Source organism: Panthera leo, chromosome A1, assembly GCF_018350215.1.
Source record: "Panthera leo isolate Ple1 chromosome A1, P.leo_Ple1_pat1.1, whole genome shotgun sequence".
NCBI lineage: Eukaryota > Metazoa > Chordata > Mammalia > Carnivora > Felidae > Panthera > Panthera leo.
In genome coordinates, this window is record NC_056679.1 from 31410104 (window position 1) to 31425409 (window position 15306).

Consider the following 15306-nt stretch of genomic DNA (forward strand, 5'->3'; position numbering starts at 1 on the left):
CCTTGATTTGTTCCCTTAACCTATGGAGCAACAAGAACAATCTATTTGATTCACTTAAAGGCACTTGCAGATTTGTCCGTTCTTCAGCAAACTACAAGCAGCATGTAAGGTCTCCTCATTTATTCACAACTTTCTTTCGCATTGCATGAATGATCTCATTTAAAACCACAGAGAATCTATTGCTAGAATAGATACTAGAATAGGTGATTATTCTTAAAATACAGATTTTGGTCGCCAGCAGATTTAAAGTAAATGGTGTGCATGGGCAGGAGATTGATGACAAGATTTAGGTCATGAGTTTCTACATGTGAGTTTTAATATTTAGTGCAGAATTTTCTCTCTCCAGGTAAAAGTCTGTTGCTTTTGTAATCTTCATTTGTTTCTTTATTTTAGTTCTCCTCCATAGAGTGCAATGACATACCATCTTCTGTCTGGTTTCTCAAAATGAAAGTAGATTTATTTAGTCTTTTTCATTAGAATACTTCATGTTATTTATAGTTAATATTATCTTTAAGGTACAAAAGGATTTCTATCTTATTTTTGTTTTCTGGATTCAATTTTAGTGGGCTTTTCTTGAAATTCAGTCAGTAAATGCCTTGGGAATCCGAAGACAGTTGGGAGAAAATCAAAGAAATAGACATATTTTCTTTTCTCAAGCAAACTTTGCAAACTTATGGAGATCTATTTATCTACACAGGGATGTAGAATGATAGAATACATGCACACATACCTATAAATTCTCTGTAATATATATTATAACAACATCACAAATATACTGGCCAAAAGAGACATCGTGTTCCTCAAGATTTATATTTCAGAGTCCTGACTTCACCATTCACGAGCTGTATGAGCATGAGAGAGTCGTTATATTCCTCAGTTTCCCCCTCTGTAAATGGGGACTCTGTTGCTACTTACGGGATGATAGAATTGAATAAAATAGGAGTGAAACAGCTAATGTAGTGTTTGAATATAGTAACTCTTCTCTCAGTTACAATTATTATACATAATCTATATGTGAGATGAGAGCAACATGAGCTCAAAGTTAACACCAATTACTTTAGATTGGCCCTGGGAGAAATCAGGGAGGAAGCACATTCAGATTTTGATTCTCAGGCACTAGAATAGGGCACATCCTTTTTTGCCAAGTGACAAGAATGAAGAAGGAAAAATAAGCAAAAGTTGAATGAGGCATGGTATAAATTACTCCACCCACATCCTAAATACCCACCTAAGGCATATGCGACAGGCCCTGAAGTGACCACTCAAAAGAGCCCTCGGGGTTACCAGAACACACCAAACTTTAATCACATTTCCAAGATCTCCTGGCTCATCCAGGGGCTGTAGGGCTCAGATGCTAATGGCTTCACAATCCTCCTCTCTGACGGTTTGTTTCAAATATACATGTCTGCTAACACCTACCCTTCCCAGTAGCCTCTCTGGTAGAATGCCTCATGAGTCCTTTTCCTTCCTCCCATCTTGAGCCAGCTTGTTTTGCACGTGTTCATTGTGTGCTTCTGTAGCAACCTGATCTTTCCTATGACAGCACTTATTACCATGCACTGTGTTTTTCAACTTACATTTTGTTTCTCCAATAAACTGTAATCTCCTTGTAGCCAAGGATAATATTTTGTCATCATAGTGCATACCTAACACATAGTTAGTTCTTAATATTTGTGTAAAGAAATGGCGTCTCCACTTTCTCATCATTTAAGTTGGTATTACATTCCTCTGTGAATGCTAACATCCCTTAGTTTTAACATCCTAATAAGATACTAGTCACAGTCATAATAGTATCTTGAATTAATGTAGACATTCTTTTGGTTTTACTTTTCAAAAATGCAATCACAGCTAAAATCTGTGCTCCTGCAACATGGCTTATTATAATGAAAAGTAGAAAAAAATCTCTAGAAGATTTAAGAAGACTGGGGACACATTAGAAACTTTTAAATTACTTTCTGTCTCAGATTCTAAGAACATGTATTTTATTACTTTAACACTGCTGATATTTGAAGCTAATTCCACAGATATGGATGATATACATGACATCGTTTTCTGTATTATCTACTGAAAACACAAAATGTCCCTTGGTTTTCAGAAGCAGAATAAGGGAAATTACACTAATTATCCTAAAGGGTAAGTACTTGCTTCTCATTTATTGGGTTTGCTTCATGTTACATATGTTATATTTGGAATAAAGGCAAGAATCTTAACTTGGAGGCATGTCTGTGATTGATACAAAAATAGAAGTTCACATTACCCTTCAGAAAGTATTTAAATCTTGTGTATACAGAAAATTCTTCCCAGATCAAACAGAAAATATATACATTTTTTAAAAAGTTTATTTATTTTGCGAGGGAATGTCAGAGAGAAGAGAGAGAATCCCATGCAGGCCCGCACTGTCAGTGTGGAGCCCCATGCGGGGCTTGAACTCACGACCCTTGAGATCATGACCTGAGCCAAAGGTTGGATGCTTAACCGACTGAGCCCCCTAGGGGCCCCCAAACAAAATATTCTTACTCAGACATTATATCAAATGTTTACAAATAATATCAATGTGTTTATTTAAACTCTATGTTCTTTAAAGTATTTAAATATGTTACATTCCATATATGTCTCCCTATATATGTAATAAGTGTGTTCTAATATTGTGGAAATAATAGGAGGTGTCCAAAGAATTTTAAAGTGTATTTTTAATAATCCAGAGCAGCACTGTCCAAAAGAAATGTAATGGGAGCCATAAATAATTTTAAATTTTCTAGGAGTCACATTTTAAAAAGTAAAAATAATCAAGTGGAATAATACATTATCATTCCAAAAGTGAACAATAAAAATATTTATGTATATCATAAATTCATTTTTTCATACTAACTAGTTGAAATCCAGCGTGCATTTTATCCTTACAGTACATCTCAATTCAGACAAGCCTCATTTCAAGTGTTTAAAACTACATGTAGCTAGTGGCTACTATATTGGACCATGTAATTCTACAGTACAATGCTATATATATCAATATAGTAGCAGTGCACAACCTATTTTCCAAATATCTATCATGTATCTGTGTATATACTAAAGTATATGCAGTGGAAGCATTAAAAGTGACATTAAGAAACCATATTTTCAAAAGGAAGTGTTATCAGTGACATTGGAAATTTTAAGGTTTCCAAGTGGATTTTCTTTATAGAAACATCCAAGCTGAAGGAGAACACACTAATCTATTAAATATTGAAGTAATAATACTTATAATTATGGTTATAATATAACTTATGTTAAGATTTATAGTTTTGGCCCCTTACTACACCAGTATTTTCACAACATCATCAAACCTTTCTATAATATATGAAATTCACACTGGATGAACATGTGGAAAAATGGTATCCAGATACAACTATCATCTGTCATTCCACCGACTGGTTTGGTTGATATAATTATGTCTTCGGAAAAGCTGCCATTCTTTTCCTTTCTCATTGGCTCAGGAAAATAGTACTTGCTTAAGGGGAAGATATTTTACAGTTAAAATGGGAAGTATGTTTTTACTCAAAGATATAATACCAAATGTTTATGTAAAATAATAATGTGGGTTTTTTTACAGTGCGTTTTTTAAAGTATTTAAATATGTTACAAAATTCAGAAGAATTACTGGCTTCATATTGAAGACAGTGTTTATTCAAATGCCATAACACACACTGATAAATATGTAAACACTAAAATGATTTAAGTTATGTATTGAGAAGTACTGTCCAATTCAGTAGTCATTAGCCACATGTGCCTAATTTAGATGTAGCTAATGTGACTGATAACCTGATTTTTTATTTTAAGTAACTTGAATGCAATTTTCCCTAGCTTTATTGAGATATAGTTGACAAATAACACCGTGTAACTTTAAGGTATACAGTGTGAAGATTTAATACATACACATATCACAAAATTATGATCACAATATGGTTAGTTTATGCCTTTATCACCTCACATAATTAGCATTGTATTTATTTTTTTGTAGTGAGAACATTTAAGATCTACTCTCTTAGTAACTTTCAAATATAATACAGTATTATTAACTAGAGTCACCGTGCTATACATTACATCCCAGAACTATTCATCTTATAACAGGAAGTTTGTACCCTTTAACCAACATCTGCCCAATCCCCCAAACCCCTGCTCCCAGCAACCACCATTCTGTTTCTGTGAGTTCAGCTTTTTTAGATTCCACATACAGTACTTGTCTTTTTCTATTTGTCTGTTTGTCTATTTCTATTTGGTTTTTTGTTTTTTTGCTATTCAGTTTTAAGAGTACTTTATATACTTTGAATATTAACCCCCTTATTAGACAGATGTTTTGCAAAGATTTTTATTTAAATTTTAAAACTGATCCTCCACTCAGTTTGATTGTTGGAAACTTTTAAATATTTGAGGAACAACTTTAACATTTGAATCTACTTTGTCACCGTCGATTTTATGATATCTAAATACATATAAAGTATTTCCAATGAAAATTTCATGTACAAATTAAGTTGTGTTATAAGTGTAAAATGTACAGTTAGTACAGTACTAATTATTTATTGGCTCATTAATAATTTTTAAAAAAAATTTTAATGTTTATTTATTCTTGAGAGAGAGAGAGAGAACCAGAGCATGAACGGGGGAGGGGCAGAGAGAGAGAGAGGGACACACAGGATCCAAAGCAGACTCCAGGCTCCGAGCTGTCAGCACAGAGCCTGATGCGGGGCTTGAACCCACAGCTGTGAGATCATGACCTGAGACGAAGTCAGATGCTTAACTGACTGAGCCACCCAGGTGCCCCTCATTAATAATTTTTATATTGGTTACATTTTTTACTGATTACATGTTGACAATATCTTAGCTATATTGGATTAAATATAGTGTTATTAAAATTATTTTTTTCTGGTTTCTCTGTTTAATGTGGCTTCTAGGATAGTTAAAATTATATGTGACTCACATTATAGTTATGTTGGATAGCACTGGCATAGGGTTATCACCATCCTTTCCGTAGATACTCATTATCTTAACAAACTATGGTGGAGTTCATGAAGGGAAGGGTGGTTTCTCCAAGACAGAATTATCTTCAAAGGGCACTAATTCAGGGCACTATTCTGTGTTAAACTATTCAGTAAAATGGAAACATGAAAAAAAGCAATTCATGTAATTTCATGTATATAAAATAGTGTCATATAATTAACATAAAGAAAAATCAGGTTATAGGTAATGGCTGATGATTACAACAGTTAAGCAATAAAATCAGAAGTCACTGCTTACCATTGTAGCCTTAATAAGAAAAGCAAATAAGGAAGAATGTATCATCAATCAGAGCTTCCACAGCTGTTGTTAAAGTGCTTCATGCCTATTTATCTTTTAATTCAAGAGAAATAATTATTTTAAAGATGGCATGTAAGGGTGCCTGAGTGACTCAATCAGCTGAGCGTTGGAGTTTGGCTCAGGTCCTTATCTCACAGTTCGTGGGTTTGAGCCCCGAGTCAGGCTCTGAGCTGACAGCTCAGATCCTGGAGCCTGCTTCAGATTCTGTGTCTCCCTTTCTCTCTCTGCCCCTCCTCTGCTTACACTCTCTCTGTCTCTCTCAAAAATAAATAAATAAACTTAAAAGATAGCATATAGTTCACAACATGTAACCACATAGGTTGATAATGATACCTTGATGCCAAATATAATGTAAGAAATATCAATGTTGAAAGTTTATTTAAAACTACCAAAATCCTATTATGCACAAGGCATTGCACTAGGTACTTTGGAAAATGAAGAAGGAAGGTCAGACTTTTTAAAGATAGAGACAATTAAAACCAAAATAATTTTGCATGTTGTGTTGGAGGTGTTGTATATTGGAGAATATTTTTAGGTGGAAGAATTGAAGAAGATTCATACTGTCAGTGACTTTTTATTTGGGTCTTACACTTTGCGTGAACATACTCTATGTCTGCAAGATAACTTAAAAAAATTTTTTTTTAACATTTATTTATTTTTGAGAGACAGAGCAAGACAGAGCACGAGCAGGGGAGGGGCGGACACAGATTCTGAAGCAGGCTCCAGGCTCTGAGCTGTCAGCATGGAGTCTGATGCGGGGCTCAAATACATGGACCGCGAGATCGTGACCTGAGCTGAAGTTGGCTGCTTAACCGACTGAGCCACTCAGGCGCCCTTGCAAGATAACTTTTATAAATTAAATGTATTGTTTTACTTAATGTATAAGATGTATTTAATGCTTTAATCAATGCTTCTCAAAGTGTGCATGGAGGTTCCTAGTGACTCTTTCATGTGGTCCTTGGAGTCCTCCTTTTTCTAATTTACATATCTGTCTGAGCCTTGATTTTTGCCAATTACAAAACCTGAAATGGCATTTCACAACAGATTGTATGCAGAACCTGGTATGAGGATACATCTGTGTTACATCAAAGGAGACATTAGAAATGTCTTTTTTTTTTGTTAAAGAGAAACAATGCCACTTTTCTGATCAATTAATTAATTAGGTTTGGAAATGTTTTACATAAAAATGTATTATTTATGGTAATGTAATGACTGTATTATTGTTTTTTAAACAAATATTTTTAAAAATTCCTTTTTAAATTTTAATAGTAAATATTGAGAGATACAATCCACATAAAGATAAGCAAGCTCTTTGAGCCTCACAACTGCTGCTTCAAGATGATCCTGTTTTTATTATGTAATTATCAAGGGAGGAAGCTGTGGAGGTACACTGCTCCAATCTCCTTTCAAGATAGTTTGTTGCAGGGCACCTGGGTGGCTCAGCAGATAAGTGTCAAACTCTTTTTATTTTTTTTTTTATTTTTTAATGTTTTTATTTATCTTTGAGGGAGACAGAGAGAGAGAGAGAGAGAGGAACAGAGGAGATGGAGTGGGGCAAGGGCAGAGAGAGAGGGAGGCACAGAATCTAAAGTAGGCTCCAGGCTCTGAGCTGTCAGCCAAGAGCCCTAAGCAGGGACCGAACTCACAGACTGTGAGACCATGATCTGAGCCGAAGTCGGACGCTTAACCTGTTGAGCCACCCAGGCGCCCCAAGTGTCTAACTCTTGATTCCAGCTCAGGTCATGATCTCAGTTTCATGGGTCAGAGCCCCATATCAGGCTCTGTGCAGACTGCACGGAACCTCCTTGGGATTGTCTCCCTCTCTCTGCCCCTCCTTCCACTTGCACTCACTCTCTCTGTTTCTCTCAAAATAAATATACTTAAAAAAAAAAAAAGACAATTTGCTGCAAGTGGGTAGATGCCAGGCAGCTGCTGCATACCCTTGGATCTGTCACAGCACTCATGCCAAAGCAAAACCATTCTGGGCCCAGACAATGAATGTCCAATGTAGTACTCGACATTACAGATATTCCTTGCTTTGGGCCCTTGCTAAGACTTCCTCAAAGTTATACTGCAGTCTGGACCCCCAAACCTCCTTCCTCCCCCTTCTCCTTTTATAAGAGTCAGGCTTGCCTCATGGTCTAAATGTTCCCTCACCTACTTCTTCCTTCTTGCCCCTCTATTGTTCCTAGGCCTTCTATCAGTAAGTGTCTTGAACATTGAGTTCTATATCCTGATGTCTGCCTCTTTTAAGAGGTTTAAGACCTTGAACTGATACATAGGTTATAAGGGAAATTACTAACACCATAATTATTTTATAATATTTTTACATACTAAGAGTGCAGTATCATTTATGTAACATAGATCTGTTCTCAATTTTTGCCATTTAGGATTTCTTGCATATTTATATGGAATATATGATTGAAAGTTGAAAATATTTCATTTCTTATAGGCTATAGTTTATTTTCTTTGCATCCGATCTCTGTCCAAATGCTATCTCATTATCTGTGCCTCAATATAGTAGTTTCATATTGTTTTATTTTTATTTATTTTTTTGGTTTTGTTTTAGGGGCTTTGGGGATGTATCTTCAGGAGTGGCAATTGTGGAAAAAATAGATAATACAAAAGCAAAAGGGCCCTAGTAAGACAGTTTCCATACTTCCTTTTCCAGTCCAACCAAAGTGGCTCTTTTTTATAGAATTCATAAGCTTGAGTTTGAGGAAAGATTTTATTTGAGGTGTGTAAGTGCTAAGAAATAAATGAGTAAAAACACTGCCAAATTGATCTGCATTATACATATGTAATAAATATGTGAGGTTGGTCTTTACTTTCATAAGTCACAATAGCAAGATATCAAACCTACAAACACAATTTAATTCCATTATGATTTAATTCATGGAAGAATGTATAATCATATCCATTGTCTTTTGGCCTGAAAATGAAACATTCTCATCATTAGAATGGAAGTGTGCTCATAAGTGTGGTGTCATGTACAACCGGAAGAAAACGTTCTCAATATTGGAAAGAAGTGAAAGAAATAATTTCAGGGTTGTTCGACAAGATTTTCAAAATCATCGCATATTTTTTCTTAAATGTCAGTGTGGCAGTTTAACAATACCAAAAATCAAAGCATAAGCACAAGGACTAGTGGCATTTCGTTGAGTTTAATTAAAATTCAATATCCTGACTAAACATGGGGATGCAGAAAGCAACTTTGTCTTTGATACACATATCTGAAATTTACTTTGAACTTAAATTTTTTTAATGAGAATTTCAATCCATTTAGAAATCTGTATAGTTAATTTACTGGAAATATAATGAGCACAGGGACATCTTGGGGAGGGCCTTATTCATACACAGAATGCATGTGCAACTTCAAAGTATATTACTACAAAACTATAAGAGGTTATACACTAGCTTTTTAGTATTATAAAGATATCATCCAGCAGTGATTCATACTTAGTAGAAGATCAAGAATGATCCAAAACAAGAAAAAGAGAAAATAAAACATTACAATATTCAGGAAAATAAGACCAAGCATATTTACTGATGACTCTACTTTGTGGTATATGTGCATCAAGTGGCTAATTGCTCAAATGGAAAACTTTCCATTCTTTATCCAAAAGATAATTTGCCAATCTTCATCTGATCCACTGTTTGCTGTTTAAAGCCACTGCCTGATAATGCAGAAAGTTTTTTTCTAGTTATCTGCAACAGAGACTCATACACCATTAAAAAACAAAAACAAAAACAAAAACACAACAGCTATTAGAATGGAACAGGTGCCTGGGAGAAGGAACAGCAAGTGCCTGTGCAGTGGATCTGGCCATCATGAGGTGGATGCTGTCAAGATCACCAAGTCATAGTGAGAGTGAATGAATCAGGGGTGGCTGAGTGGCTGAGTCAGTTAAGCATCAGCGTCTTGATTTCAGCTCAGTGCATGATCTCACGGTTAGTTGTGAGACTGGGCCCTGTGGGCTCCGTGTTGAGCATGAAGTCTGCTTGGAATCCTCTTTCTCCCTCTCTCACTGCCCCTCCCCCACTCATGTCTCTCAAAATAAATAAATAAACATTAAAAAAAGAATGAAGGAATCCGTAGTAACTGTCATTAAAAGGAATGAGCAAATATGGCATATAAATACAGGAAATACTCTTTAGTCATAGTACTAATCAAATAAATGCAATTTAAGAGAACACTGCAATTGGGTGCCTGGGTGGCTCAGTCGGTTAAATGTCCAACTTTGGCTCAGGTCATGATCCCACAGTTCATGGGTTCAAGCCCTGTGTTGGCCCCTATGCTGAGGGCTCAGAGCCTGGAAACTCCTGCTTCGGATTCTGTGTCTCCCTCTCTCTCTGCCCCTCCCTCACTAGCACTCTATCTCTCTCTCTCTCAACAATAAATAAAACACAAAAAAATAAATAAAAAAAGAACACTGCAACAGCTTTATATCTTTTCAGATTAGCAAAATTCATATTAATAAGTAAAAGTGTGTGAAGTTGGTGATCTGAATACATTACTATTGATTGTCTAGATTTGGATATCATTTCGGAAGGACATTTGAAAATTGGTATTAAAATTTTTTAAATTGATCAATGCTACAATTTCATTTCTTGGGATGTATCTGAAGGAAACTGTAAGAAAATAATGGTTCAAATGCATAAATGTAAAAATATTCATGTGGCATGTGTTTGATAGGAAACACTCTTTATAATTTAAAGTTCCAAGAAAAGGGTCAGAATTTGGAGCACTGAATTTGGTTTTCCTTCTGGTGTATTCATTCTTCCTGAATGCCCTGATTCTTTTGTATCTTCTGCAATTGTGTTCTTTCCTTTTCCTCCCATTCACCAGACAACACACTCTAATATGACTTCTGGTTTCACAATTTCCCCCAAACAGCCCTGTTGTTTTCATTAATAGCTATTATTTCTCATTTAAAAAGTTAGACCAACCTCGTCTGTGTATTCTGTTACTTTTCTCTCTTGCCTCGTCTCAACCATCCCAAACAGCCTTATCTCAGTCTGGTGTTCCTTCCCACCATCCACTCCAGCTTATGTGTTTAAGAAGTCTCTTTTCTATCCAGACACGTTTGGGTCTAACTTTGACTTACATAGCTCTAACTTGCTAACATTTTCCATTGGACTTCAGGTAAAGCACAACATCCTTACACTGACTGGCAGGACCCCTTCTTAGCATGAACCTTTCCAGCTTTTCCAGTATCTTCCAGTTGCTTTCTTTTTCTCTCCCATACTGGCCATCCTTCAGTTTCTGGAACATGCCCTTGCCCTCATCAACGTGGAGCTCTTGCATGCACTCACTCCTTCCTCAAGAAGGTTAATTTTAGGACACCCCCTTGATTTGTGACCTCCTTCTTTTGCTTTAGACAGCAGCTAAATTCCTGTTTATTTTGGATGCATTTCCTGATCCTCCAAACTAGGTCATTTTTCTCAGTCACACTCTGATAGAATCATGCTTTCTGCTCCACCTTGGCCCTACCTTTTATAGGAAGTAGGTCACTTCATAATTTTATAATAAGTCATGCAATCAGTTAACACCTTTTTAAATTACATATTTAAATATGTCTAAGTTTTTATTCACATGATTATTTCCTTTAAATCTAACAGAACCATAATTTCTGTGAGAATCAATCGATACTTGGTTTTTATTCCACATTTTATTACTAGTGCCAGTCTTCCTTAGTTATAAGCTGTAAACTTTGTCCCACACACTAATGAAAATTACTTTTGATGCTTTCTTTTGGTAAACTGGAAATACGCTCAGTTATCAATATAAGGATTGTTGTAATTTATTGTTATGATTATAGTGGGGGCACTAGAAGAAAGAACATAGAGATTTATATAAGAATTGATAATTTTGTAGTTTTCTTCCAATTTTCCACATCCTAACTAAACCTAGTCCTTCTTTGGTCATTCCTTGGCTAAGAAGATAAAAACTTTACCAAACTCTGATGGTGTTATGCCATACCAATATTATCAAGATTTCCTAAAGGAGTAAGAAACTAATAATGTGAAGTACATGCTAGAAAAAGAATTTAAAGACAGAAAAAAGAAGTGACTTTTAGAAAAAAAGTCTCATTCCAGGAAGCAATACTATGAAAGAAAGAAAAAGGATGAAGTAAAACACGTGCACACACATGCACGTGCACACACACACACAAGCACACACTTGCACATCCCAAATATTCACTCATGTTAGTGTGTGCATATGTGTGCACATGCACGTGGGTGTGCACCTGTTTTACTTCATCTTTTTTCTTTCTTTCATAATATTGCTTCCTGGAATTAGACTTTTTCTAGAAATCACTTCTCTCTTTTTTTAATGTTGTTTATCTTTTATTCCTGCGATACAATTAAAAACCAACTATATAAGGAGGAGAAACACTTTAGGGCTGTAGAGACATCTTCAAAAGAGAGACAAATGGAAAACTGATTTGTTTTCATGGGTTTCAAATGGTTGGGGAATATGATAAAAGTGCAGACTTGATAGAATGTACATTTACAGATAATTTAAAGTATGTTCACATTAACAGCATTAGCCTTATCAGAATTTTAGTGCTTAGGGCTTCCTTTGATTTCCTGAATTTTAACAAGCATAAATTATATTTCCATTTGATAACTATCGCGGGCACAAAGTTTTTAAAACAAATCTTCATGGACATCATCACACACTCAGAAATTTTGAATCAGCTCTTGGGTGAAACTGATTATCCAGGCTAGAGTCCCCACATGAGAGTCTTCATTGTTGTTCAACGTGTCAAAAATATTTAATAAAACCTTTTAGAAGTAGCTAACCACATACATAAGGAGAACCTGACAATGCTTAGTACGTATAACATCTGAATGTTTGTGGATATAAAAAAAAATCTCCTAGGAAATATGTTGCCTACATAGGGAGGTTTTAAGTTAAGCAGTTAGACTTTATAAACAGATGGGATCACAGTCGCTTCTGTTTCAGGACACCGTGTCATTCTGGATGTGCCACTGTGCTACAGCAGTTTCTTCCCACTAGCCCACTCATGCCAGTCATTCACCTTCTGGTACATTGGGGTTTCATTAGCTCAAAACTGCCTGACCTTGTGTCGGGCACAAGTCGACAGGTAGTTCATAACCCTTTGCTGTCAGAGTTAGCATTCATGATACTCCTTAAACTGTGGTGCAAATTTAGAGTTCGTTATTAAATGATGCATATGTTACTACACTTATAACTGATTCAGTCTAGTTATTTTTAGCTTGACCTTTTCTGTATTCATCAAATCAGTTTTGAAACAGACATTGAGGTACCCTTTACAGTTCGTTATAAAAATTTCTATGGCTGATATTTCAGATGGAGTTTTCCAGATTCTCAGTGGCTCCATAATAAATGTTAGACTTCAATGTTAGTTTAAATAAAAATGAAGTAAGCATGGATCCCCAGGATATTAATGATCATTTTTTTTCAACCCTGGAACAGCTTCACTCTCCAAGTATAACTGGATTGGAAATAATACACATTCCCTTAGGTATTAAAAGTGACAAAAGTAGAACTAAGAAGAACAATTTATGTTATGTATTATTATAAATTATTAATTCTTTTCTGACTCTACCCTTCCCTCATTAAGCTAACATTGAAAAATATCAAACCCAAAGAGATAGATAATATTCAGCACAAGATACTACAAATTTTCTTCATAACTACAGTGAAACCACATCTTACTATTTTAATTAGGAATTTCAAAAGGCTGATTCTTAGAAATTATTCCTGGAGCAAGAAAACAGGACTGCAAGGAACTTTGTTTCATCAACGATGGAGTCTAAGACCCGTAGGAATAAAAACCAATGATGTGGGAGAAGGGCACCCAGGTATACAGTAGAGAGAGACCCTTAAATATAATAAAGGAGGAGATATAAATCTTAAAGGGTGCCTTTGGTCTTCCATCATCTTTAGTGAAATTCATTATTGATGCTCTAGGAAAAGTGTAGAATTTTGCACTGATTCCCTGCTTTACAAACTGTATGGATTTACACATGCTTAGTGGTAGGTCATATGTAATAGAAGTTGTATGTATCTCATTATCTCAGTACTTTTTTCCTTGTTTTACTATTATTCTACAGCAATTTAAACATTATTATGTGGATTTTATGCCTATTATTAAATGAAACTGAAGGTGATGTTTGTAGACTAGGGAAATTCAAATAGCTCAGGCAAGTATTTTTAGAGGCTGAAGGTAAATACTTCAAGAAATAAGCTGATGGAGAGAATATTTTAAAAGGTGGCTTTTCCTGTATTATCATAATGACTCGATCTCAGTGCCGGCTTACTGAAGTAAGATCACAAAAGAATTGTTACTAAGAGGTCGGTATAAGGCCTTTGCTGTTTCTTCACTCGCAAAGCAACTAGTCAGTCACAGAACATCTGTTTTTAAACTTGCGAGATTTTCTTGCATTTCAGATAATGTATTGTCCATTAAGTTGGACACATACACATAAAAAGGGCTTCCCTATTCCTTATCAGTTCAGATGCTTTAAAAGACACTGAGTTTGGGGCTCCTGGGTGTCTCAGTCGCTTAAGGGTCCATCCGACTGTTGATTTCTGATCAGGTCATGATCTCACAGTTTGTGAGTTCAAGCCCCGCACGGGGCTCTGTGTTAGCAGTGTAGTGCAGAGTCTGCTTGGGATTCTCTCTTTCTCTTTCTCTCTCAAAATAAATAAATACAACTTAAAAAAAAAGACATTGATTTTGGAAAAAGAGTAGCAGTGAAACAATAAAACGTCAAGAACTGAGTTTCTCCTGTGAACCTGATTTGGGAGGGCGAAAGAGTTTATCATAGAAGTGATTTAAATCTTCCTGCTCTTATGAACATGTATTTTTTTCACTACTCAGTTGTACATGTCTGTTTCTCTTTGCAATGCTCAGTGTCTACTATTTCTTTTTGCAGTATCCTTCCTTATTCATTCATGATGCAAATTTTCACAGCCTTACAAACACTGAAATCTAACAGACACAGGTCTGTTCTTCAAGATGCTGCACATTTGCAATTGTTGTATTTACTTACCCTTTTGGGAAGGTCATGTTCACTTCAAGCTCTTAGTCCTTTTAACGTCTCTTTGAACAGAAATTATGTTCTGCCATAACCCAAGAATTTATAGGGTTCACTGAGAATTGGTTTAAGGTTATCATGAGCCATTTCACCCTAACCTTCAAGAGGCTCAAAAACAGCTTCTTAAGTGTCAGCTAGGTACAGTGCTGACAAAATAGGGTAGTTCAAGTACCAAAAAGGTGAGGTGCATTGTACATGTAACATACTGAAAACAAGTATGTTCCAAGATGATTATTTAGGGAACTAATGTTTTCATAATTACATTAGAGTTAGAGATATATCTAAAGTGATGTTAAACTTCTCCATGCCTAATCTATGCTTCTAGCCCATGATGATGTTATGGAAATACAGTTCTTGAATATGTATGAATAAATTTAAAATATTCAATCCAAAAATTAAGATTAGTAAATGATTTATTTTATATAGATGTCTTATATTCTCCATTTCCCTCCACTGACATTACCTACAAAGTACATTGTATAGTGATAGTTAATATTCTTTTTCATATTGAAATATGTAATAGAATTTCATATTAAAATAATATTGAATCATGTTTTGATACCAAATTGGCATTTTATACTGGCAGAGAGACTCCTAAAAACTCTAGCATTCCCTGTTTACACAAAGCTTTAGAAAAATCAATATTCACCAACTTTGTTTATTTCAGAAATGATGGCTAAGAGAAGTTTACCAGATTCCTAGCGATTTACAAGTTATTCTGTTACTCATTTGATATATCAGAATGATCCTGCATTGTTAAAATATATTCTCCTAGAACACCCATGTTCATTGTAGCATTATTCATAATAGCCAAAATGTGGAAGCAACCTAAATGTCCATTAATGGATAAAGGAATTGTGATACACACATACACAACAC

The 15306-nt window shown here is 35.3% G+C and overlaps 1 long non-coding RNA gene across 2 annotated transcripts in view; it reads right to left on the reverse strand.

The window, feature by feature from the left end:
* Positions 1–294: 294 nt before the first annotated feature.
* Positions 295–15306, reverse strand: part of LOC122213238 — a 22781-nt gene continuing 7769 nt past the window's right edge. For both annotated transcript variants that reach the window (XR_006199455.1, XR_006199453.1), the window contains one exon: positions 295–438. This is a non-coding gene — a long non-coding RNA (uncharacterized LOC122213238). The remainder of the gene's footprint in view (positions 439–15306) is intronic.